The following is a 27,584-nucleotide window of genomic DNA, read 5'->3' as shown; positions in this document are numbered from 1 at the left end:
TACAGTCAAAACTCTGGCACAAACATTAGTATGACAGGAAAGGCTCCGCCTCATCGCACGTCACTGATGTAATGATAGGTATGCCTCCGCAGCGGTAAGATATACCCCTAGCTTGCGACAAGTCATCACGCCACTCATTATGGCCCTGACTAGGACAGATACTGTAGTAAATACTTTTCTGGTCACTGTACTGTATCTGATTATAGTTCTTTCAAAAAACATTATTCCTGACCTTTTATTGATTCTATATTAACACAATCCAGGAACATTGTTCTACTGCAGCATGCTAGAGGAGTATGAGTGTCTTACTTTATGTGCCAGCCCGGCCTTAAGTCACAGACTTTCTCTTACGTTCTAGAGGATGCTGGGGTTCCATTTAGTACCATGGGGTATAGATGGGTCCTTTGGGAGCCATGGGCACTTTAAGAGTTTAATAGTGTGGGTTGGCTCCTCCCTCTATGCCCCTCCTACCAGACTCAGTTTAGAAAATGTGCCCGGAGGAGCCGGTCACAGCTAGGGGAGCTCATAGGAGTTTTTCTAGTTTTATTATTATCTCAGTTTAGGTAGGTACAGGCAGGCTGCTGGCAACAGCCTCCCTGGTTCGCAGGACTTAGGGGGGAGTAGGAACCAACTCTAGAAGTTAATGGTTCTCTATCTCCGCTGACAGGGCACTGAGCTCCTGAGGGTGCTGATCGCAAGTCCACGAGGTGACCGCTCAGTCCCGGAGCACGGCCGCCACCCCCTAACAGAGCCAGAAGAAAGAAGAGTGGCGAGTACAGCGCCAGTGGCCCGGAGAGCGGGTTGCCGGCAGGAATGGCGGCACAAGGGTGGAAGCGCAGCTCTGACAGGCTGTGCTCCAGAAGGCTCAGTGGCACATTGTGTACGGCGCTGTGAGGTGCATCCTGGGCCAGCGCAATCACCATACACTGGTCAGCACTGCTAACAGGGGCTAATCCCGCTTTTAGCGAAAAAATACCTCAGGCCAGTATAATACAATAAGGCCCTCATTCTGAGTTGTTCGCTCGCTAGCTGCTTTTAGCAGCATTGCACACGCTAAGCCGCCGCCTACTGGGAGTGTATCTTAGCTTAGCAGAATTGCGAACGAAAGATTAGCAGAATTGCGAATAGAAATTTCTTAGCAGTTTCTGAGTAGCTCCAGACTTACTCCTACACTGCGATCAGTTCAGTCAGTTTCGTTCCTGGTTTGACGTCACAAACACACCCAGCGTTCGCCCAGACACTCCCCCGTTTCTCCAGACACTCCCGCGTTTTTCCCAGAAACGCAAGCGTTTTTTCGCACACGCCCAGAAAATGGCCAGTTTCCGCCCAGAAACAACCACTTCCTGTCAATCACAGTACGATCACCAGAACGATGAAAAATCCTCGTTATGCGGTGAGTAAAATACCTAACTTTTGAGTAAAATAACTAAGCGCATGCGCTCTGCGAACCTTGCGCATGCGCAGTAAGCGACTAATCGCAATATAGCGAAAATTGGCAACGAGCGAACAACTCGGAATGACCACCTAAGTGCGGGAAGACGCGCCATTACAGGGGGCAGTACTTCTCCTCAAAGCGGATCCAGCACTCACCAGCGCCATTTTCGCCCTGCAGTTCATCAACAGAGACGCTGGCAGGGAGCGCTGCCCTCCACATAAGTAACACTGTGTTATAGATATGGGGGGAGTGTAATTCGATACTAGTTACCCTGTTAAGGTTCAGCTAGTCAGAGGTTTTTTTTTGTCATAATAAAAGCCTATAAGGGCGCGGTGTGGCTGGCTCCCTGTACTCTGTGACTCTCTGAAGGTATTCTGGGGGGAAATTGTACTGACATTTTCCTGTGTGTGTGTAACCCACTGTACCATATTTGGGGGACTTTGTCCTGTAATGCAGACTGTATATCTTCTCCTGGGGAGTCTATACCATGCTCAAAACTGTACAAATTCTCAGGCTTCGGTGGCAGATCCCCCTGGGGTAGCCTCCATAAGGTGTACTTTCACATATATTTCTTCAAATATGTCCTATACTGGGAAGAAGCCACAGTTTTGATATGTCTGGGGAATCAAATTCCACAGCTGTGCCTCTCACCCCCAACTACGTACCCTGAAAAGTGTACACTTGCCATATAATGCAACTGACATACTGTATGAGGGGTGCAACATATAGTTTGAGGCTATTAGGGATGAGGAATATTTTTTATATATATATTACAGTGGGGATCGAAAGTTTGGGCACCCCAGGCAAAAATTCATTTTAATGTGCAAAAAGAAGCCAAGAAAAGATGGGAAAATCTCCAACAGGCATCAAATTACAGATTAGACATTCTTATAACATGTCAAAAAAGTTTGATTTTATTTCCATCATTTACACTTTCAAAGGAACAGAAAACAAAAAATGGCATCTGCAAAAGTTTGGGCACCCTGCAGAGTTAATACCATGTACTGCCCCCTTTGGCAAGTATCACAGCTTGCACCCCTGGAAACGGTTAGGTTGCCCATGGGTGCAGACTGGAGTTTCTAGTACTCCCGCCTCACAGATTATTACTAGCTTCTCGGCCAGAAAGTATACTACTGCTGGAAGCTATTCAAACATTAGCCAAACAAATATCATTGTTCCAATCCACCTCACCTACAACACAAGGGTTATTACTCAAAGCTGTTTGTGGTACCGGAACCGGACGGTTCGGTAAGGCCAATATTAGACCTAACAACATTGAACCCTACCTGAGGTAATTCAAATTCAAGATGGAGTCTCTGAGAGCGGTGATCTCAGGTCTGGTGGAGGGGAAATTCCTAGTATCCCTGGATATCAAGGATGCGTACCTTCACATTCCAATCTGGCCGCCTCATCAGGCTTATCTAAGATATGAGTTGCTGGACTGTCACTATTAGTTCCAGGCACTGCCATTTGGCCTCTCCACAGCACCGAGGGTGTTCCCCTAGGTCATGGCAGAGATGTTTCTACTCCTCCGCAGACAGGGAGTGAACATAGGGCCTAATTCAGCAAGGATCACAAATCAGCAAAATTTGCAAAAAAAAGCGTAAAAAGCAAATTCTGCAACTTAAATAGCAAAAACTGAGAAAAAAATTTTTTTCTGAGACTTAGCAAAAACTGCGTATGCACTGCGAAAAGTAGGCGTGTAGGGGGTGTACTAAAGGGCTGGACACGCAAAAACTACAATAAGGGGCGTGTGGCGGGGTGTGCTGTGGGCGTATGCTGATGGTCGGTGGGCGGTGCATTCGCAATTTTTACAACAGATCGCACATTTCTGATGTGCAGTTTCTGAGTGACTACAGGTCTACCTTAAAAATTGCACAAGCTGACCTCAGTTGTAGACTGCATGTATACTGCAATCATTGCTTCATTACACCCAGATGAAGAAGCTCACACCTCAGACCACAAATCACTTCATTCAGCTGTATTGGAACTTATAGGCCCTACACACTGGGCGATAAAAGTCAAAGATATGAACGATCTCATTCATTAATGAACGAGATACCGTTCATATCTTTGAGTGTGGAGGCTCCAGCGATGAACGATGCGCGGCCCCACACTCGTTCATCGCTGGTGCCCGTCGGCTGTGCATGCAGGCCAATATGGACGATCCCGTCCATATTTGCCTGCACTACTATGGAGCCGTGTGACGGGGGGAGTGAAGAAACTTCACTGCCCCCCCCCACCGCCAGGTCGCCCGTCGGCCGTATTCGTCGTCGGGCAGCTCGGCGGCGGATTTTTAAATGTATAGGGCCCTTTAGAAACATGCAAGGTATTGTTTAACTCTGTAACACATGTTGATTGTGAAAATATTTGTTACTAACCGATGTGTGTTTACACTTACTAACAATCGAGGTTTGACAACCACACTATTTGATAGAAGCAAATGTAAAATAACCTTTACAAGCATTTTGCTTAGTAGTATCTGCTGAATGACATTTAGCTTCCTAACATTTAGTATTTTTTTTAAACAACCAACATTTTTTTGTTAAACAAAAACATACCCACATACAATTTTTTTTATTTTTTACATTTTATTTGTGCGCTACACACATAAACATATGTTAAAGAACAGCAACACCATCTTTTTATTTTCAAGTTTTGCAAATTCTGCTCCATTTGTATACTTATTGAAACAAATATTTACAAATAATTCCTTAAAGTAAGGTATGTAAATAAAAGCAAAGAAACAATAATATGTAATGTTTGACCACTTCACAATCAAAAACACACTATTTATTTATTTTTGATAAAAATGTTACTGTTTCCGAATTAAAATATTTTGACTCCAAAAAAAGTGTGTTTGTTTAAACATATACCAATAATTGCTGTTGTGTAGGGTTTAGAGGCTAGAATTCACACTTTCTCTAGTTGAATATATTTGAACACAGTTATGGGCATTAGTCAATGTTTGAAGAAAAACACTATGGTGTCTTTAAGATAATAATTGCTAAATTACCACAAGATCATTTGACCAATCAAGTGATGATTGAATTGATTTACAGTTGTTGAGTAGTTTCTTTAATTTGGGTGCAGGAAAGTAGGTTGTGCAATTTTTAAGGTAAAAACACTGGGGGTCATTCCGAGTTGTTCGCTCGTTATTTTTTTTTCGCAACGGAGCGATTAGTCGCGAATGCGCATGCGCAATGTCCGCAGTGCGACTGCGCCAAGTAAATTTGCTATGCAGTTAGGAATTTTACTCACGGTTTTTTCTTCGTTCTGGTGATCGTAATGTGATTGACAGGAAGTGGGTGTTTCTGGGCGGAAACAGGCCGTTTTATGGGTGTGTGCGAAAAAACGCTACCGTTTCTGGGAAAAACGCGGGAGTGGCTGAAGAAACGGAGGAGTGTCTGGGCGAACGCTGGGTGTGTTTGTGACGTCAAACCAGGAACGACAAGCACTGAACTGATCGCAGATGCCGAGTAAGTTTGAAGCTACTCAGAAACTGCTAAGAGGTGTGTAATCGCAATTTTGAGAATCTTTCGTTCGCAATTTTACTATGCTAAGATTCACTCCCAGTAGGCGGCGGCTTAGCGCGTGCAAAGCTGCTAAAAGCAGCTTGCGAGCGGACAACTCGGAATGAGGGCCACTGTTGTTAGCAAAAAATGCAGCATCAGAAACATGTACGCAAAAATTGCATACATTTGTAATATGTACGCAAAAATTGCGATTATTAGGATGGTTTTCGCAATATTTGCACATTTCACATGGCAGCCTTCTTTTTGTTAAATTAAATTAGTGTTGCAGTTTTTCCGTTTAGGCGTGCTTTCGCAATTTTGCTTTTGCTCGCAAGTTTTGCTAATTTGTAATTTTTGCAATCCTTACTGAATTTGCCCCATAATTCCATATGTGGACGATCTGCTGCTAAAAGCATCTTCCAGGGAAAGGCTGTTTGCTCTCTCCACTCGCCTACTCCAGGATCTTAAGTGAATCTTGAACCTTTCTAAGTCACATTTGGAGCCGACAGAAAGCGACAGTGATCCAATCAATGGTCCTGGATGTCCTGAAGCCAGCCCGGGTATCGGTTCGTCAGTGCCTTCGCCTTCTGGGGAAGATGGTAGCCTCCTACGAGGCTTTACAGTACGGAAGATTCCACGCACGGTTCTTTTAACTGTCTCTCCTGGACAAATGGTCGGGATCACATCTTCACATGCACCAGCGGATACGCCTGTCATCTAAAGCCAGAAATTCACTCCTCTGGTGGCTGCAAACTTCTCACCTACTCGAGGGCCGCAGGTTCGGGATTCAGGATTGGATTCTTCTAACCACGGATGCAAGTCTCAGAGGTTGGGGACCAGTCACCCAAGGGGTTGACTTCCAAGGAAAGTGGTCAAGTCAGGAAGCTTTCCTTCCGGTAAACATTCTGGAACTAAGGGCCATATACAACAGCCTTCTACAAGCGGCACATCTTCTGAAAGATCAAGCCATTCAAGTTCAGTCGGGCAACGTCAGGGCGGTGCCCTACATAAACAGGCAAGGCGGAACGAACAGTAGAGCTACATTGTCAGAGGTAACGAGAATCTTCCTCTGGGCAGAAAGACACGGGCTGGCGCTGTCAACAATCTTCATTCTGGGAGTAGACAACTGGGAAGCAGACTTCCTCTGCAGACGCGATCTCCATCCAGGAGATTGGGGCCTCTATCCGGAGGTGTTCGCAGAGGTAACAAGCCGATGGGGTGTACCTCAGATAGACATGATGGCCTCTCACCTCAACAAGAAGCTTCGGAGGTACTGTTCCAGGTCAAGAGACCCACAGGCAGTGGCGGTGGACGCCCTGGTAACTCTGTGGTTGTTAGTGTATGTGTTCCCTCCACTTTCACTCATCCCAAGGATTCTCAAACTAATAAAAAGAACAAGAGTTCAGGCGATCCTCTTTGCTCCGGACTGGCCAAGAAGGGCTTGGTACGCGGATCTTCTGGGATTACTCTTGGAGGATCCGAGGCCTCTTCCTCTTCGCGAGGACCTTCTTCAACAGGGGCTGTTCGCTTATCAAGACTTACCATGGCTACGTTTGGTGGCATGGAGGTTGAACGCCAGATCTTAGCTCGCAAAGGCATTCCAAAAAAGGTCATTCCTGCAGGCTGGGAAAGGAGTAACATCAAAACACTACCATCAGATTTGGTAAAAAGTATGTGTCTTGGTGTGAATCCAAGAAGTTTCCTACGGTGGAGTTTCATCTAGGACGTATTCTCCTCTTTCTGCAAGCAGGTGTGGATGTGGACCTATGCTTGGGCTCCATAAAAGTCTAGATTTTAGCCTTGTCCATTTTGTAGCAGAAACAATTGGCTGCCCTCCATTAGGTTCAGACATTCTTGAAAGGAGTTCTGCACATCCAACCACCCTTTGTGCCTCCTACGGCACCTTGGGATCTTAATGTGGTGTTGCAGTTCCTGAAATCAGATTGGTTCGAACCTTTGCAGAAGGTGGATGTAAAGTTTCTTACTTGGAAGGCTGTCACAGTGGGCATTGTCGCACAAGAGCCCTTACTTGATTTCCATGAGGATAGAGTTGAGCTCAGAACGCGTAAGCGATTTCTTCCAAAGGTTGTGTCGGCTTTTCATATCAACCGACCTATTTTGGTTCCAGTAGCTACTGACACCTTGATTACTTAAAGTCCTTGGATGTTGTAAGGGCTTTGAAAATATATGTGAAGAGAACTTCTCGTCACAGAAAGTCGGACACACTGTTTGTTCTTTATGATCCCAACAAGGTTGGGTGTCCTGCTTCTAAGCAGACAATTTCTCGCTGGATCAGGTTTTCTATCCAGCATGCTTATTTTACAGCAGGCTTGCCATGTCCAAAATCTGTTAAGGTCCACTCTACTCGTAACGTGGGTTCTTCCTGGGCAGCTGCTCAAGGTGTCTCGGCTTTACGGCTTTGCCGAGCAGCTACTTGGTCAGGGTTGAATACGTTTGCTAAGTTCTACAAGTTCAATACTTTGGCCTCTGAGGACCTAAAGTTTGGTTAATCTGTTCTGCAGGTGCCTCAGCACTCTCCCTCCTATACAGGGAGCTTTGGTACATCCCCATGGTACTAAATGGAACCCCAGTATCCTCTAGGACGTAAGAGAAAATAGGATTTTAATTACCTACCGGTAAATCCTTTTCTCGTAGTCTGTAGAGGATACTGGGCGCCCGCCCAGTGCTTCGTTTTCCTGCATTGTAGCTTGGTTAAGTATTGGTTCAGCTGTTGCTGTTCCTATTTCATGTTGGTTAGCAGGGTTTCTTCCAGTTTCTGCTGATCAGTTGCATGCTGCTTAACATGGTTTCTTCATGTTGCATGCTGGTTGGCATGGTTTCTTCATGTTTCATGCGGGTTAGCATGATTTCTTCATGTTGCATGCTGGTTGGCATGGTTTCTCCATGATGCATGCTGGTCAGCATGGTTTTTCAATTCGGTGTGAGCTGGTGTGATTCTTACCACTATCTGTGTATTTCCTTCTCTCGAAGTATGTCCGTCTCCTCAGGCACAGTTTCTAGACTGAGTCTGGTAGGAGGGGCATAGAGGAAGGAGCCAGCCCCCACTATTAAACTCTTAAAGTGCCCATGGCTCCCAAGGGACCCGTCTATACCCAATGGTACTAAATGGAACCCCAGCATCCTCTACGGACTGCGAGAAAAGGATTTACCGGTAGGTAATTAAAATCCTATTATTATTTGTCTCAGAATTTAATGACCGTTCCTCTTTCATATGCTTCTTTTACTAGCTATACACTCACCCCTTAGTGAGAAGAACTGAAACACCCGAAAATAAAGTGGTTGTTTATATTACAGAGGTAAGGTGATGAGTCTAGGATGGTGTGAATGACACAAAAAAACATGAAAAATTCTTGGTGTTTTCTAAAATGAGTTTATTCAAATACATGTCGGCATACTGAGGTCGACATAGTAACTGGTGACATTACAACTGTTGACTTTCTGACAGCATACCCCCAGGGGCTCTCTTTGCTAGGATTCTGTGCTACATCTCATAACCGTTGCTGAAAATCATTTTGCAGTGTTCGAGGGAGGTGGCCTACACTCTTAGCGAGGCAGCCAGTGTCTTGTCCATCTACACACCTTGCTGACTGCAGGACAGAGAACAGCCTCCCCTGACTATGTCAGATCCAGAGGTCGGACTGGCACACAGGGGAAACCCCCGGTGGACCCCACTGCCTATGGGCCCTCCTCCTCCTCCAGGCATCAGGTTACAGGCTCTATCCTAGTGCACTTGAATTATGCATTATACATATATTATATAATAAACCATATTCTTGTGAAGTATAATGTATTTACCAAGGGGCACAGAACATGTACTCTGTAATGGTTAGCCAAACCTCTGTTGTGGCTGGCCACGCCCCAGTGGAGCCTGGCCACACCCTTAAGCTTGGACTCCTACAACAGCATTCCACCGGTGGACCCTTCATGCCCAAGTCCGACACTGGTCAGATCAGGTTTATAAACATCTTAACGGCCTAAGTTCTTGGGTGCAAGTCTTGTACACCAACCTTTTATGATGCTAAACATTAAGATATAGCCACTTAATGTAAACATATAAAATACCTTAAATAAAGCCAATTTATTTTGACAAAAATCATCCAAACATACAATATTCAATTGTGAACCACAGTCCCTTAGAAGCCTCTTATGGTTTACCTGTTCGATAGAACAGTATCGCCCTGTCCATCCAGGACCATCAGCATCACTAAAGTATGAGAGGATGGACCCCAAAAAAAATTACAGAACCACTAAAATTAACATCAGCCAGTGCACCCCGTAGGACCCAAACATGAGAACACCTCCACCACCGGAATTTAAACTAACAGAATGCAACCTAGAGCAGTACCCTATAAAGACAATTACCAAACTCCTCCCCATCCATACGCACAACCAATATTCAAACTCTTGCTTTCAATCTCAGAAACATTATTAAAAAGACTGACATAACCCATTGCACCCCCAAGGTTACACCTATAAAAACCAGCCCTGATTTTTAATCTGCCTCATTCTTAATGAATTATTCAGCTGTCCTTCCCAAATTCGAGGGAGGTGGCCTACACTCTTAGCGAGGCAGCCAGTGTCTTGTCCATCTACACACCTTGCTGACTGCAGGACAGAGAACAGCCTCCCCTGACTATGTCAGATCCAGAGGTCGGACTGGCACACAGGGGAAACCCCCGGTGGACCCCACTGCCTATGGGCCCTCCTCCTCCTCCAGGCATCAGGTTCCAGGCTCTATCCTAGTGCACTTGAATTATGCATTATACATATATTATATAATAAACCATATTCTTGTGAAGTATAATGTATTTACCAAGGGGCACAGAACATGTACTCTGTAATGGTTAGCCAAACCTCTGTTGTGGCTGGCCACGCCCCAGTGGAGCCTGGCCACACCCTTAAGCTTGGGCTCAGTTCTTGGGTGCAAGTCTTGTACACAAACCTTTTATGATGCTAAACATTAAGATATAGCCACTTAATGTAAACATATGAAATACCTTAAATAAAGCCAATTTATTTTGACAAAAATCATCCAAACATACAATATTCAATTGTGAACCACAGTCACTTAGAAGCCTCTTATGGTTTACCTGTTCGATAGAACAGTATCGCCCTGTCCATCCAGGACCATCAGCATCACTAAAGTATGAGAGGATGGACCCCAAAAAAATTACAGAACCACTAAAATTAACATCAGCCAGTGCACCCCGTAGGACCCAAACATTCCACCACCGGAATTTAAACTAACAGAATGCAACCTAGAGCAGTACCCTATAAAGACAATTACCAAACTCCTCCCCATCCATACGCACAACCAATATTCAAACTCTTGCTTTCAATCTCAGAAACATTATTAAAAAGACTGACATAACCCATTGCACCCCCAAGGTTACACCTATAAAAACCAGCCCTGATTTTTAATCTGCCTCATTCTTAATGAATTATTCAGCTGTCCTTCCTAAATTCTAGGTAAATAACTCTCTGCATTTACGTTAAACTTGTGTAATACAACCCCAAACTGAATTTTCTGCTTTGAATGGAAATCGCATTTACGCTTCCAAGCAATTCATAAATATTTAGCAGTTCAATTTTCTTCTTAAAACTTGTTTTGTCCCAGGAAGGTATCAGTGAGTTATTTATATATTGTTTTTCAGCTCCATACTTTTTATTTTGATTGTTATTTTGTGTTGTCCATTAATCTGCTTTTATTCCTCTCTTGTAAAATTTACTGTTTTCCGCAGTTGTGTAAAGAAGCACAGAACTTCACGTTTTCAGCTAAACAAGATTTTATGGTGCAAAATCAGAAATCGCGGTTTATAAAGGTTTATGATTACTATGAAACAGGTATGACAATAAAATATGGCAACATCTTTGGATGTCAATGTTTACCTTCTGATAGATTCTTATTGCATCTAATACCCCTTTTCCACTGATATGAAAATCCTGGGTTATTGCATGTGAACCTTGGATTTTTGTGAATGGAAATGTGTCCAGTGACCTGGTAATCCAATCCTGCTAGCCACCATGTTTTACGTGGGAAGGGCCTGGGTAAGGCTCAGCATTGACTGGTAACCTGGATCGATCCGACCCAGGTCCCATTTACAGCAAAGGAAGAGCCAGCACTTGAAGATGATCTCATCTCAAAGCTCCAGTGCTGACCAGGGAATAAGCCGACCAGGGAATAAGCCGGGTCCATCTGAAATGGGTCACATATACAAAATCACAAGTGCGACCCAGCTTTTTAATCTGCAGTTCGATGAGAAAATCCCACTTCACAAAACTACACTGGTTAATTTGATATGTGACACATGTGTATATATATGTGTGTGTGTGTGTATATATATATATATATATATATACACACACTGTATATGAAAGGACAAATGTGCTATGTGCAAGGCACCATCTGCCCACACCTAGTTATGGCCCTGACTGTCACAGACCTGGGGCGGGAGAGTTGGGTACGCGGGGATTCTTCCGATGGTCAGGAAGAGGAACCGTAGCAGGGTCGAAATAAAGACGGCCGGATGTAGGACTTCCTCATGCAGATTTATGAGTAACTAATGCTTGGGAACGATGCCAAAGAATGCTGAATGAAGAAATTAAATGACTTGAAAACGATGCTAAAGAAGAATGAAGTAATGAGTGATGACTTGTGAAATGATGCTGAAGAACACTGAATGAAGAAAGGAGTGATGACTTGTGAACGATGCTGTGGAAGAATGAAGAAATGAGTGATGACTTGTGAACGAGCTGGGAAAGACACTGGATACACACTGGAAACGCTGGAGCTCACTGAGCTGGGAAAGACACTGGACACACTGGAAACGCTGGGAACCAGATCTTCATGAAAGGCAGAGTGAGCCTGGGAGTAGCTAAACAGCAGCGATACTCAGGCGCCGGAGCTTTGCCCAGCATCTCCTTTTGAACTTCCCGCTCAGTTCCTATTGGCCGCTTCGGTCACGTGATGGCCAACATTCATCATTGGCTTACTCCCGATATGTGACCGCCGGGGACAATGGCGACGCCCACAGGCCGAGCAGCTGGGACACCTCCGCCGCTTGACCGCCGAGTCCAGCAGTCCAGCAATGGAGCACACAGTGGAGAGGTAAGCGCGGCGGCCACCGCTGCCTTTCTGTGACAGTATTCCCTCCTCTAGGAGTGGCCCATGGACACTTTCCTGGCTTCATTGGATGCTTGGAATGAAAGATTCAAACTAGTTGTGGAGCAGAAACATCAGTAGCATTCACCCAACTTCTCTTCTCAGGTCCATAACCCTTCCATTCCACCAGGTACTGTAGATGCTTACAATAGTAACGAGAATCGAGAATAGCCTTGACCTCAAATACTGTTCCAGCTTCGGTCTCCACTGGACTTGGTCTTGGTGAATCCGAATGTAAATGGTTTAAAGTGAGAGGGCGGAGGAGAGAAACATGGAAGGAGTTCGGTATTCGAAAATGAGACGGCAAAGTCAATTTGCAGACAACAGGATTCAGGACTTGCAGAACTGGGTCAGGACCGGAGCAAATTTCATAGTGGGCACCTTAAGACAAAGGTTGCGGGTGGAGAGCCATACCCTGTCGCCAACCTTGTATTATGGGGCTGCCCGCCCTTTTTTGTCCGCAAAGAGTTTATATCTGACAGAGATTCTCCTAAGGTTAGAATGTACCTTATTCCAGATGTGACTGAAATGCTGCAGAGTGGAGGTTACAGCAGGAATATCCTTCAAAGAAAGAAGTGGCAATTCAGGAACGCGCAGATGGAATCCATAATTGATGTAGAATGGAGTCTCTTCAGTGGAAGTATGGTACTGATGATTATGAGTGAATTCCGCCAAGGGCAATAATGTCACCCAGTCATCTTATGAAGGAGAGAGATAGTTACAAAGGAAAGTCTCCAGGTTCTGATTGACTCTTTTGGTTTGTCCGTTGGTTTGTGGGTGGTAGGTGGCGGAAAACTTGAGTTTAATTTGTAGTGCAGTACAGAGAGCTCTACAGAATCTTGCGGTAAATTGCACCCCTCGGTCGGAGACCACCTCCTGTGGTAACCCATCTAACCGAAAATGTTCTCGGATGAACAATTGAGTCAGCTTGGGAGCCGTAGTAAGCCCTGTCAATGGAACAAAATGTGCCATTTTTTAGAAGCGCTCAGTGATCCCCCAGATGGTGTTATATCTCCTGGAGAGGGGTAACTCAGAAATAAAGTCCATAGAGATATGGGTCCAAGGTCTTCTAGGAATGAATAATGGCCAGAGCAACCTGGCAGGAGGAAGACAAGGGATTTTGTGTTGGGTACATTGAGAGCACAAACTGACGTAATCTTGAATATCTTTCCTCATGGTGGGCCACTAGTAAGTCCTTTGCAAAAACTCAAACATGTTCTGTACTCCTGGGTGACTGGAAAACTTGGAGATATGAGCCCACTGTAACAATTTTGGGCGAAGCTCAGCCGGAACGGATGACCTTCCTGGAGGAGGACCCAGAAGGTGGGAGCTGCGGTGATGGATACTGGATTGAGAATTAAGCTCTTTTCAACCAAACTTTCTTGGTCAGAGGTGGTCAGTGAGCGAGACACCGCGTCAGCTTTTACATTGAGAGTTCTGGACCGATACTTGATGATAAATGAAAATTGAGTGAAAAAGAGTGCCCATCTAGCTTGGCGGGGATTAAGGCACTGAGTGGATTTGATTTAGAGTGAATTCCTGTTATCAGTGTAGATGGTAATAGGATCTTTAGCACCCTCCAGAAGATATCTCCACTCCTACAAGGCAGATTTTATTGCCAAAAGTTCCTGGTCTCCTATGGAATAATTTTGCTCTGCAGGCAAAAATTTTCGTGAGTAATAACCACACTGGTGTAATTTCCCATCCAAAGAATACTGTGAAAGGACAGCTCCGACATCAACTGAGGTTGCATCTACTTCCAGGACAAAGGACTTCTCAAGATTAGGTTGCTGAAGCACCGGAACAGACAAAAATACTGATTTCAACTGAGAAAATGCCTCTACAGCCTCAGGAGGCCAGAGACCTGGATTAGAGCCTTTCCTGGTCAGGATGGTAATGGGTGCTACTATGGTGGAAAAACCTTTAATAAACTTCCTGTAGTAATTAGCAAAGCCCAGGAATCTTTGCATCGCTTTCAGGGAGAGTGGTCCAATCCCGGATGGCTTTAACCTTTTCTGAATCCATACAAAGCTCTGTGCCTGAGATGATGTATCCGAGGAATGGAATTGATGGTACTTCGAAGGTGCACTTAGAGAGTTTGCCATACAAATGATTCTTATCGAGACGGTGAAGAACTTCCTTGACCTGCATCCTGTGTTCCGAGAGGTTTCTGGAGAAGATCAAAATATCGTCCAAGTAGACCACTATGCTCTGGTAAAGCATGTCACGAAAGACTCCATTTACAAATCCCTGGAAGACGGCAGGAGCATTACTGAGCTCAAACGGCATTACCAAATACTCATAATGCCTGTACCTGGTATTAAAAGCTGTCCTCCACTCGTCCCCCTGTCTGGTGCGTATGAGGTTATAAACCCCTTAAATCAAGCTTCATGAAAACATGGGCTCTGTGGACCTTATCGAACAGCTTTGTGATCAATGGCAAAGGGTATCTATTCTTGATGGTGATATCATTCAGCCCATGATATACACGGTCTTAGCCTCCTGTCCTCCTTCTTCATGAAAAAGAAAACAGCTCCAGCTGGAGAGGTGGAGGGACGAATGAAACCCTTTTGAAGATTTGACTTGATATAATCTGACATAGCTTGGGTCTCAGGCAAAGACAGGGGATACGTGCGAACCTCGGGGTGGCATTTTCCCAGGGATTAGATCTATTGGACAGTCTATGGGTTGGTAATTGATCAGCTGCTTGCTCAGAAGACATGTCTGCATATTTATGATATGCCTCCGGAAGAAGTTCTTTGTCTGATTTGGAGGATACTCGGAGCGGGTAAACAGGCATGAAGCAACTTGAATGACAGTAGGAGCTCCAGGATAAGATTTGCGAGGACTCCCAATCGATGTGGGGGTTGTGGATTCTGAGCCAGGGTAAGCCAAGGACAAGATCATGAGACATCTCCGGAATTACTAGAAACTCCAGATGTTCAAAATGTAAAGCTCCAACCTGCAGCTTGATTGGCTCTGTGCGACTGGAAATGACTCCATTCGTGATTTGGGTACCATTAATAGCGGTCAGCATAATAGGTCGATCGATGGATTTCAGCTTCAGACCCATTTCCTGGGTGCAATAGGATAAAATTCCCAGCGGCCCCGGAATCCAGCAAGGCGCAAAAGGACTTAGAGGCTGATTCAGAAAACAACAATACAGAGAGTAAACAGTCCTTTGCTGGAGAAGATTTGGACGTGGCACCCAACTTGACTCCTCCGGAACAAGCTAGGCTTGCCCGTTTCCCGGACGAGACTTGCAAAACTTTAGTATGTCAGCATCTGGTGTCTTACCTGGACGCCGGGGTCGCGGGGTCTGCCGTGCGGGCGGATGGTGGGCAGCGGTGGAGGAGGGCTGCTGCAGCGGGTCCACTTGCGGCGGACAGGTGGCTGTGGTTAGTCCGCTCGCAGTGGCAGGATGCTGCTGCAGTGGATCTCACTGAATGCAGTTGCTGGGAGGCCAGGGACAAGGGAGTGTCTAAGCACCAGCAAGAATGTCTGCCTTACAGGGAGCCGCCATGTTGGAGACCAATTCTGAGCAATGGTGCAGGCTTCCTGTTGTATCCAGCCAATCCAGGGAGATTTCTCCTTATAAAAAGGGGCTGGATTATGACCGGGGCGCCAGTGCTTCAAGTTACTACCAAGGTGTAGGTGCTATAGCTCTGTGCTCCCAGGATTCCTTCCGTGTCCTGGTTACTCCCTGGCTCTGCTCTGCCGTCATTTATTTGTTGCCGCAGCCCTGACGTTTCTAACCTACTGCCGCTTGTGAGAGCGCTCCTGAGAACCCCGACGGTCTCAGGTCACGGACAGTCCCCGTGCTCTTCAGCCTCGTCTTTCAAACCACAGTCCAAACGTCCGCAGTTCAGCCTCGTCTTTCAAACCACAGTCCACAAGTCCGCAGTTCAGCCTCGTCTTTCAAGCCACAGTTCACCAGTCCGCAGTTCTTTATCCTCAGCCTCGTCATTCTAACCACAGTCCACAAGTTCGCAGTTCAGCCTCATCTTTCAAGCCACAGTTCACCAGTCCGCAGTTCTTTAATCTTAGCCTCGTCATTCTAACCACAATCCACAAGTCTGCAGTTCAGTCTCGTCTTTCAAAGCCACAACCTACTAATCCGCAGTTCTTTGTCTTCAGTCTTGTTATCTGTTAAACTACTACTACCTGTCTCCTAGTCCTGCCTACGTTCGCCATTGGTCTCGTGTTCCATGAGAAGGAACTATATCCAGCCCGCTCGTATTCTTCATCCGCAGGTAATCACTTCCTCGGGCAAATATCAGTTGCCGGATCCTCAAACTCAGCCAAGTGTGACACAGTAGAGGCAAAGTTTTCCCTCAGGATGATGCTGGCATTCTTCAGGAGACAAACGGGACCAATTGATTTGCATGGGTTCATCCTGACTTGGTGACGCAGCTTACCTGGGAGGGAGAGGCCGGAACTTAGGCCGATCTGATCGGCTACGCTCACAACCACGCTACCACATGTGGAGATCCACTGTGACACAGAGCGAAATTAACTGTTCAAGTTGATCAGGAAGATCCCTGGTGACCAACTCATCCTTAAAACGATCCGACAGCCTGCTCCAGAAGAAGGCCCTGAGGGCTTCGTTATTCCAGTGCAATTCCGATGCAATGGTCTAGAATTGGACTACGTACTGCCCTACAGAACAAGAGCCTTGTCGAACATGGAGCAATTCGGTCAAAGCTGCGGTGGACCTACCGGGCTCATCAAAAATTCTTCGGGAAAGAAGCTATGAAGTTGGTGTAATTGGAGACTAGTGGGTCTGAACGTTCCCATAACGGAGATACCCAATCCAGTGCCGAACCCTTGAGCAGGGAAATGATGTAAGCCACTTTGGATCGATCCTAAGGGAAGTTATGTGAGAGCAGTTCAAAGTGCACCTCGCACTGGTATAAGAAGCTGCGACAATGCTTTGAATCTCCATTATATCGGGATGGAGTAGGAATCTGGAGACGAGACCTAACCGCTACCAAAGGCTGGGCACTACTGGAGACTACTACCAGAGTGGGAACTGGAGCGGGGCCTGGAGCAACAGAGTTGCTTGTATTTGATACAACCAGACAATTCCTGAAGATACTGCATCACCTGACCATGTGCCACCTCCTGACTGTACACGGGAAGCCAAACTCTGTATGGCGCTTGCTTCCACGTTCTAATCCTCCAAGTCCATTGGGCCTGAGTATACTGTCACAGACCTGGGACGGGAGAGTTGGGCACTCGGGGATTCTTCCAATGGTCGGGAAGAGGAACCGTAGCTGGGTCGAAATAAAGACGGCTGGATGTATGTCTTCCTCATGCAGATTTATAAGTAGCTAATGCTAGGGAACGATTCCAAAGAACGCTGAATGAAGAAATTAAATGATGACTTGAAAACGATGCTAAAGAAGAATGAAGAAATGAGTGATGACTTGTGAAATGATGCTGAAGGACACTGAATGAAGAAAGGAGTGGTGACTTGTGAATGATACTGAAGAACACTGAATGAAGAAATGAGTGATGACTTGTGAACGATGATGAAGGACACTGAATGAAGAAAGGAGTGGTGACTTGTGAATGATACTGAAGAACACTGAATGAAGAAATGAGTGATGACTTGTGAACGATGATGAAGAACACTGAATGAAGAAATGAGTGATGACTTGTGAACGATGATGAAGAACACTGAATGAAAAAATGAGTGATGACTTGTGAACGATGATGAAGAACACTGAATGAAGAAATGAGTGATGACTTGTGAATGATGATGAAGAACACTGAATTAAGAAATAAGTGATGACTTGTGAACGATGCTGAAGAACACTGAATGAAGAAATAAGTGATGACTTCTGAACGATGCTGAAGAACACTGAATGAACACTGGAAATGCTGGAGCTCATTGAGCTGGGAAAGACACTTGATACACACTGGAAACGCTGGAGCTTCACTGAACTGGGAAAGACACTGGATACACACTGGAAACGCTGGGAACCAGATCTCCACGAAAGGCAGAGTGAGCCTGGGAGTAGCTAAACAGCGACGATATTCAGGCGCCGGAGCTTTGCACGGCGTCTCCTTTTGAACTTCCCGCTCAGTTCCTATTGGCCGCTGCGGTCACGTGATGGCCGACATTCTTCATTGGCTTTCTCCCGACATGTGACCGCTGGGGACAATGGCGGTGCCCACGGGCCGAGCAGCAGGCAAACCTCCGCCGCCTGACTGCCGAGTCCAGCAGCTCCCAGACATGGCCCGGCAATGGAGCACACAGCGGAAGGGTGAACGGCGCCTTTTTGTGACATTGACAGTCGCGCAATAAGGATGCTAAACCGATTGGCGTGGCTGATTCTCGTGCTGCATGGTATATTGTGGCTAGGTGTATGAGGACACATCTGTACATACATGAATAATACGTATACAGATGCAACAAGTCCCATAATGGAGGAATTATTAGTACTATAAGTAAAAGGAATACACGCTTTGTTGCCAAAAGGGAAAGATTCGGCCCAAAGCAACCTATGAGGGTTTATTCCAAAATGAAACAGGTGGTTATGCACACTATTTAGGGGTGATGTATCAAGCCTCCTAAGAGTGAAGAATGTGCTAGCTTACAAGCTTATTGGTTGCTATGGCCAACTTCTCCACATGTCTGCTTCTCCATTTTTTAGAAAGTTTGATACATTTGCCCCATAGACTTTGTGGCTGTACATCTGTAGACCGACCATTCCTTGTTTAGCCATACAAATTAATGGTGGTGGCTCTTTATTGCACAAGCAGAGTCCTCCCCAAATATTTATGCTATAATGATTAATTTCCACATACCCTGTGAGTGTCCCGATGTAGAGGTCAATAAGTGTAGCTAGTAGTAAATAATATGTTTAATAACTGTGTCTTCCATCATGTACAGAGCTGATATGTAAGAGATAGCAACCATGTATTCAGTTATCTCAACTATTAACTGGCGTATTTATAATAGGTGCATTGTATGGTGCACACGGGCCCCCCGAGGTCCAGGAGGGCCCACATCGCACACCCTACAGCCATTATTTTTAATACTTACCCTCCATAGTCCTGCGGTGCAGCAGCAGCTTAACAGAAATCACTGGTAAAATGTTGCAGCGCCATTTTCCCGCTGTTCTGCTCATGCACAGTAGGAAAATCACTGGGGAAATGCTCGCTGCGAGCTCTACAGCGCAGCCGGCTAGAGAGGAGGGGTCTCAGACGGAGCCTGCACACGGGCCTCCTCCTGTCTAGATATGCCACTGCAACCATTGTGTTGCATTTAAGCATCCAGCTACATAGTGGTCTCTTTGACAAAAGCTGCCTGACAACCAGATAGGTGAGCCCCACTTGAGTGCCATGGTTGCATGGACTGGGTTCTTCAAATGATGGGCTAGGCAATTACTGTAGATCACACTAGAGAGCGGGGTTAAACACTCATGCTGATAGGCTGCATCATTCAACTCTGTTGCCACCACACCATATCCAAACCGAGTGAATTCAGTGTGATCAGATCTTGATGTGCCATAATGAGCCTTCACACACAAACAGCAAGTGCCTAGTTTGGTTGCACTGTCCGAATTGAAGAAAATAAATCTTAGTTTCAGCAGCTTTAGTTGGGGGGAATAACATACCTCACAACTTTTGTGGCCGTCAAGGAGGGACATCGGCGCGGCGTACCCGCGCCTGCCGGGGAAAGGGGTGTGGCCTCTGGACAGGGGCGTGGCTTCGAGGGAGTGTCCCCCGGTTTTCATCTTTGGGGGCATGCACAGCGCTCTGTGAGCCGCTGGCATGCCCCCTCTCCCTCTAGTTAATAGACGCTGTGCCCATGCGCACAGCGTCTATTCACCGCTGCTCAGAGCAGCGAGTGCAGGAGACTACCAACTGCCCCACCCCCACCCCCACCGCTGGACACTGTGGCCCGCGGGTGGGACAGCGGGACAGTCCAAAAAAAACGGGACTGTCCCGCGAAAATCGGGACAGTTGGGAGTTGTGGAATAATAATAATTATTATTATTATTATTATTATAATAATCTCATCTCTTATGAAAACTAAACAAGTTATAACAAGAAGTACACTAAAATAAACCCAAACTAGTTTTTATATATACAGTAGTTTTGTTTTGTTTTTTTACTTCATGATGTGCCACCAGTGTAGAAACCACTGATTGACACTAAGCTAAAAATTAAATTACTCTTTTGCAGTGGTCCTCAAGCTCTGGGGTCTATTTACTAAGCCTTGGGGCCAGATGCATCATTGTTTGGAAACTGATCAAATGGAGAGTGAAAAAGTACCAGCCAATCAGCTCCTACCTGCCATTTTTCAAACACAGCCTGTGACATGGCAGTTAGGACATGATTGGCTGGTACTTTTTCACTCTCCATTTTATCACTTTCCAAGCGATGATGCATCTAGCCCTTGGAGAGAGAAAGTGGACAGGGAAAAAGTACCAACCAACCAGATCCTGTCATTTTTTAAACACAGTCTGTGACATGGTGGTTAGGAGCTGTTTGGCTGGTACTTTATCTCCATCCACTTTATCTCTCTCCATGGCTTAGTAAATAGACCCCTCAGTCCTCAGGAGGACCCCTAACAGATCACGTTTTTCAGGTCACTCAGCAAGTGCACTGTGTAATGTGACCAATTGTCACATTTTAAAGATCCACAGGTGACCTGGAAAACATGAACTGTTTGGGATCCTTAGCACTGGCGTTTCTACAATGGGTGCAGTGTGTGCAGTGCACACGGGCCCCTGAGTCCAGAGGGAGCCCCCACCGCACACCCTGCACCCATTTTTAAAATACTCACCCCTCCAGAGTCCAGCACCGGAGTCCAGCGCCGGCATCCGCAGCACTGTGAAAACACAGTGAAAATGGCTCAGTGGCAATTTTCACGGAGTTTTGCGCATGCGCAGTAGAGAAATCTCAGGGAAAATGGCCACCACGCCATTTTCCAGGAGATCCAGGAGATCCAGGAGATCTGCGCATGCGAAGTAGAGTCTGAGCCATCTAGTGCTCAGACTCTACAGCGCTCCTGGCAGAGAGGAGGGGGCCCGAACGGAGGAGGCTGAACACGGGCCTCCTCCTCTCTTAAAGCACCCCTGGTCCTTAGGACCGAGTTGGAGAACCCTTGCTTTTTTGCAATTATCGGTCCCCAAAATCTTGCTGCCTGGCACAGCTGCCTCACCCTGCTTTATAACAGACCCACTTTTGGTTGAATACAAATAATATTTTATTTACTAGCTGAAACTACTACTGTCAGATATAGTACATACTAAAATATTCATCAGAGAACTTCATATTACATACTAGTAGTAGCTTCTGTTCATAGATGTGTGTTACCAGATAGACATAAGTATGGGCCTAATTCAGCATGGATCGCAAAAGCAAAATGTGGGGCAAATGTAACATGTGCAGAGAGAGTTAGATTTGATGGGGTAGATTTTTGTTTCTGTGCAGGGTGTACAGTAGATTTCAGTTTGAACACACCCCACTCAAATCTAACTCTCTCTGCATGTTACATCTGCCCCAGGGCTGTAACTAGTTATGTCCGGAGGGGGTACCGCACATAGCGCTGCAGGGTAGGGGGCGCTGTTGGTGGCACTTGACAATTATGTGTTTTAATTTCTTTCACTTGCAGCTTCTCATTTTTTGAGCCCAGCATCTACTGACCGTCCCTGTCTCCTATCCTGATCCCTTCTGTCGCTAATACCTATACAACATTCAACTAATTTTGAGATTTCTTTGTTATTCAGTCACACTGTCTTACATTATAAGATGCTGTCAAAGTCGAAAAATATCGTAATGCATATGCCTTGTACTAACCCCATGCACATGCCCGCTACGCGTGCACTCGCTCTTCCGTGCTTGCGCATATCCGCAACTTGCGTAACGGAGCTTTTCACGGCCATGCGCCTTAGCGCGTGGTATGCGCATTTAGGGTAGAGTTTGTGAACGCATAGAGGGTTATTAGAACATTACATATTTAACCCAAATATTGTACATTTTAGATATAGTTCCCCTAGACCATGTCAGCGAGTATTAATAGTTTAAACAGTTCCTGGACTAAGGGATTCGCCTTTGCATGATAGGAAGGGTCAGATAAAGGTTGGAATGTGATGTCTAGTATCCAGCTGTAGGGTATTTTGAGGGTAACATTCCGGTGTTAGTTAGAGAAAGATTGCATGTTCCTGCGTATAGTTATGTGCAAAAGTAGAATATGAACATTAACTGTATTTGCTGTGTTTTATGTATGCGGCGGGAATCCAGAGGATACCACCCACAAGAGCAGTTGGGGAAAGACATCGCCCACCTATTCAAATCCACCTATGACCTTTTCTGTAATGAAGAGACACATCCCTGTGTCCAATGGACAATGAGATTACAGTGACCATTGTATTGTGTATGCATGTTGTGTATAAAAAGACCATTGTTGCCTGGCCGGTCAGAGGACTCTGAACGCTATCTGTATGACCAGCGGAGTACCGAGCCGGGTTGCGCTTGCGAACATTCTCACGTATGTACATTCTCTGTAGCCATTATTCTGTTTAGATTTACTTGTTAGTCTGTAGTGTATAATTTGTATTGCTTTACCTTTTTGGAATCAATCCACTGTGGCCTTAGAGGAACCCTGTGGTTTCAACTACAAATCGGTGTGGTGTCTTCACTTTCCTGCAAGGGGGTTTAAAGTAGATTTATCTGTATAAGGTGTATTGGTATTGGTATTGATAAGGTGTACGCACTGCGGATACTTTGTACCGTCAGCGCTACTTAAGGTTAAACGTATTACATCGTTGCAGTACTTTGCTGCTAAGGTTTAAAGTGTAAGCATATCATTACATTGTATCATTAACAAGGTTTAAAGGTTATCAATTTGTGTGTGCGCTCGCTGTGTGTTCTCTGTACACTCAGCGCGGAGTGTGTACGCCAAGTGCGTACCACGTGCAGGACTCTGTATGCAAATAGCGTACAAAGTGCGTAGCACGTGCATTTAGTCTAGCGGCTATAATAGTGTAATAGTGTATTTAGAGGTATAGCTTTGCGGTCTAAGATAATATCGACATTATCAATGCTGACATACCTGGGATTCGAACCCATTGCCTGTGGCATTGCAGTCAGATATTCTATTAATTGAGCTATCTGCTCTCACATAGGAAGGTAGATAATTCTAATCTAGAGAATTCTACCTATTTGAAGCTTACCTTGCACTTTGTGAAAAAAATGATCAGCATTGCGTCTGATCTGAGCAGATCTATGTAGCGTGTGGCTGGAAGAGATTGGATGTGTAGCTGCACGCTACATAGATCTGCTCAATTGCAATGATGATTATTTGTTTTACAAAGTACCAGTAGCTTCATATAGTGTTCATAGTTTTTATGCAGGATCAAAGAGCTCAATGAGTAGGGTGTTTGATTAGAATTCAACATGTTATAGGTTTGAATCCTGGGTATGGCAGTATATTGAAATGTGTTATTTAATAAAGGGTGTTGTTACTGAATAACAACGTGCTCTCAAGTTAAGTGCATGAATGTGGTATAAAGAGAATTTGTGTCCAAATCCATTTTCTTGAGGGGGGGGGGGGGGGGCATGGTTTTGCCCAGTAGAGAAAGATTTTTCTTTTGCGATCCATGCTGAATCAGGCCCTATGTCATTTGGAAGTTCCCATGGTGACACCTAGGTTTATTTTGCGATCACAATTGCCCCCCATCACTCTAGACGGGTATCTAAACACTTCAGGTGTTAAAACATTGTTTTAAACTATAGTTTTGGAAATTCTTAAATCTCATTTTGTGTTGTTTTCTAACAGAAGAAGAAGCGTCTATGATATATTATGTGCCTAACCAATGAGGTGAGTGTATGCCAATGAGCACTTTGTGCCTTAATGATGTCTCTTGTCCCTTGACTATACATAGGCTGCTGTCTCATGACTGCCGGGCTCAGGCCAGCGCCGCAAGTATGGCGGTATGTCGTACCAGTAAGAAATTTCCAGGCGGTACTCTGTACCACCGGGCCGTCCACCATACTGCATCCCGCTGGCTTCATTCTTTGTGAGGGGAGGAGAGCGCAGCGCCTCTCCTGCCCCTCAATTCTCTTTGATGCCCGGTCTCACTCTCCATCGGCGGCGAAGTGAATCTGAATAAGGCACCGGTTTGCTAGCCAATCAGAGCTTACGGACCGGCAGCCGCGGCTTCTGATTGGCTGCCGGTCCGCGAGCTCTGATTGGCTAACGAACCGGCGCCTCATTTCAGATTGACCCCGCCACCGCCGCTGAAGAGTGATACCGGGCATCAAGGAGAAATGAGGGGCAGGAGAGGTGCTGCGCTCTCCTACCCTCACATAGAAGAAACAGAGCCAGCGGTAAGGAGGGGTGTGTGGGGTGGGGGGAAGGGGGGGGGGAAATAAGCGCACAGTGGGGCAATGTATATCTGGCACAGGGTGGCATTGTATTTGTATATCTGGCACTGTGGGGCAATGTATATCTGGCACAGGGGGGCATTGTATATCTGGCACTGTGGGGCAATGTATATCTGGCACAGAAGGGCATTGTATATCTGGCACAGTGGGGGCATTGTATGTCTGGCACAGGGGGGCAATGTATATCTGGCACTGTGGGGGCATTGTACACTGCTCAAAAAAATAAAGGGAACACTTAAACAACACAATGTAACTCCAAGTCAATCACACTTCTGTGAAATCAAACTGTCCACTTAGGAAGCAACACTGATTGACAATCAATTTCACATGCTGTTGTGCAAATGGAATAAACAACAGGTGGAAATTATAGGCAATTAGCAAAACATCCCCAATAAAGGAGTTGTTCTGCAGGTGGTGACCACAGACCACTTATTAGCTCCTATGCTTTCTGGCTGATGTTTTGGTCACTTTTGAAAGCTGGCGGTGCTTTCACTCTAGTGGTAGCATGAGACGGAGTCTACAACCCACACAAGTGGCTCAGGTAGTGCAGCTCATCCAGGATGGCACATCAATGCGAGCTGTGGCAAGAAGGTTTGCTGTGTCTGTCAGCGTAGTGTCCAGAGCATGGAGGCGCTACCAGGAGACAGGCCAGTACATCAGGAGACATGAAGGAGGGCAACAACCCAGCAGCTGGACCGCCACCTCCGCCTTTGTGCAAAGAGGAACAGGAGGAGCACTGCCAGAGCCCTGCAAAATGACCTCCAGCAAGCCACAAATGTGCATGTGTCTACTCAAACGATCAGAAGCAGACTCCATGAGGGTGGTATGAGGGCCCGAGGTCCACAGGTGGGGGTTGTGCTTACAGCCCAACACCATGCAGGACGTTTGGCATTTGCCAGAGAACACCAAGATTGGCAAATTCGCCACTGGCGCCCTGTGCTCTTCACAGATGAAAGCAGATCCTCACTGAGCACATGTGACAGACATGACAGAGTCTGGAGACGCCAAGGAGAATGTTCTGCTGCATGCAACATCCTCCAGCATGACCGGTTTGGCAGTGGGTCAGTAATGGTGTGGGGTGGCATTTCTTTGGGGGGCTGCACAGAGGTAGCCTGACTGCCATTAGGTACCGAGATGAGATCCTCAGACCCCTTGTGAGACCATATGCTGGTGTGGTTGGCCCTGGGTTCCTCCTAATGCAAGACAATGCTAGACCTCATGTGGCTGGAGTGTGTCAGCAGTTCCTGCAAGACGAAGGCATTAATGCTATGGACTGGCCCGCCCATTCCCCAGACCTGAATCCAATTGAGCACATCTGGGACATCATGTCTCGCTCCATCCACCAACGCCACATTGCACCACAGACTATACAGGAGTTGGCGGATGCTTTAGTCCAGGTCTGGGAGGAGATCCCTCAGGAGACCATCCGCCACCTCATCAGGAGCATGCCCAGGCGTTGTAGGGAGGTCATACAGGCACGTGGAGGCCACACACACTACTGAGCCTCATTTTGACTTGTTTTAAGGACATTACATCAAAGTTGGATCAGCCTGTAGTGTTTTTTTCCACTTTCATTTTGAGTGTGACTCCAAATCCAGACCTTCATGGGTTAATAAATTTGATTTCCATTGATAATTTTTGTGTGATTTTGTTGTCAGCACATTCAACTATGTAAAGAACAAAGTATTTAATAAGAATATTTCATTCATTCAGATCTAGGATGTGTTATTTTAGTGTTCCCTTTATTTTTTTGAGCAGTGTATATCTGACACAGGGGGGTATTGTATATCGGGCACTGTGGGGGCAATGTGTATCTGGCACTGTGGGGGCAATGTATGTCTGGCACTGTGGGGGCATTGTATATCTGGCACTGTGGGGGCATTGTATATCTGGCATAGTGGAGCATTTGTGTATCTGGCACAGTGGGGCAATGTGTATCTGGCACAGCGGGGGCATTTGTGTATCTGACACAGTCGGGGCATTTGTGTATCTGGCACAGTGGGGGCAATGTATATCTGGCACTATGGGGCAACATTTATCTGGCACTATTGGAGTCCCCCATATGTGTATCACGCCCCCATTTTCATTGGCCACGCCCCATGTGGCATTTGCACACGCACACAGTACCTATATGACATTTTTTATACATGCACCACTGGCTCAGGCCAGAAAATGTGGGCCTCCGCTGTGTTGTTGTAACATAGGCTGATATGACATTTGGACCACACTGGAGATGGAGATAATATTCTCATTGAGCTTTATGTGTGTTATCTTTCTCATCAACTGCAGTGATCCTCATAGAACAGATAAGGCTCAATCTGACACTATTGAGATTGTATACCGCTAACAAGACAGTATCAGACCACTAAAGCATCAGGCAATGAATATAACGTGAAGAATGTTGCTGCACAATCATGGAACTGGAGAGCCCTATCTTCAAGGATATTTCCAGCCAAAATTAAACATTGTATTTGTGGTGGAATTAGGTGAATACAGATAAATAAGAAAATCACTTACCTACGGAACACTTTTTGGATACTCTGACTTTGAAGGTCTATATTAAGAGTCTAATGAGCAGGATGAGCCAATCCTGTGCAACTACAAGTTATTAGTATTGATAAGGTGTCATCAAAGCTGCAACCCCATAACCGCATTTGCTTGAGCAACTATATTTTTTAAAAACAATATTTTTAATTAACATTATATATATTAAAACTGTTGCCTACAATTCATACAATTCAACTGCCATCATAAATACTGGTGTAAAATGTGAAAACACATCAAATAAAGTTGTCAACTTAATAATTTTTTTAGTATGCACTTTAAATTGCAGGACTCATAAACTGCTATTTGTGGATTATGTGGATGTTTAATTTTTACACATTTCATATGGTAGATATTCATTTTAGAATTTGGAGGTACAGTATAGGGGCCTATTTATTTAGGTATTTTTATCTTATTGAAGTAACAGGATCATTGCATCACAATGTAATGCATCGGCCTCATGCGTCACAACGCACACCATGACATGCATATATCAGAG

At 45.6% G+C, this 27,584-nt stretch overlaps 1 pseudogene; it reads left to right on the top strand.

Moving 5' to 3' along the window:
• LOC135057409 (alpha-2-macroglobulin-like protein 1) overlaps positions 1–27,283 on the top strand; it is a 200,749-nt pseudogene extending 173,466 nt beyond the window's left edge.
• The last annotated feature ends 301 nt before the right edge of the window (positions 27,284–27,584 follow it).

This window comes from Pseudophryne corroboree, chromosome 3 (genome assembly GCF_028390025.1).
Source record: "Pseudophryne corroboree isolate aPseCor3 chromosome 3, aPseCor3.hap2, whole genome shotgun sequence".
NCBI lineage: Eukaryota > Metazoa > Chordata > Amphibia > Anura > Myobatrachidae > Pseudophryne > Pseudophryne corroboree.
Note: the sequence above shows the minus strand (reverse complement) of the source record. Positions and strands in the feature narration are given on the sequence as shown.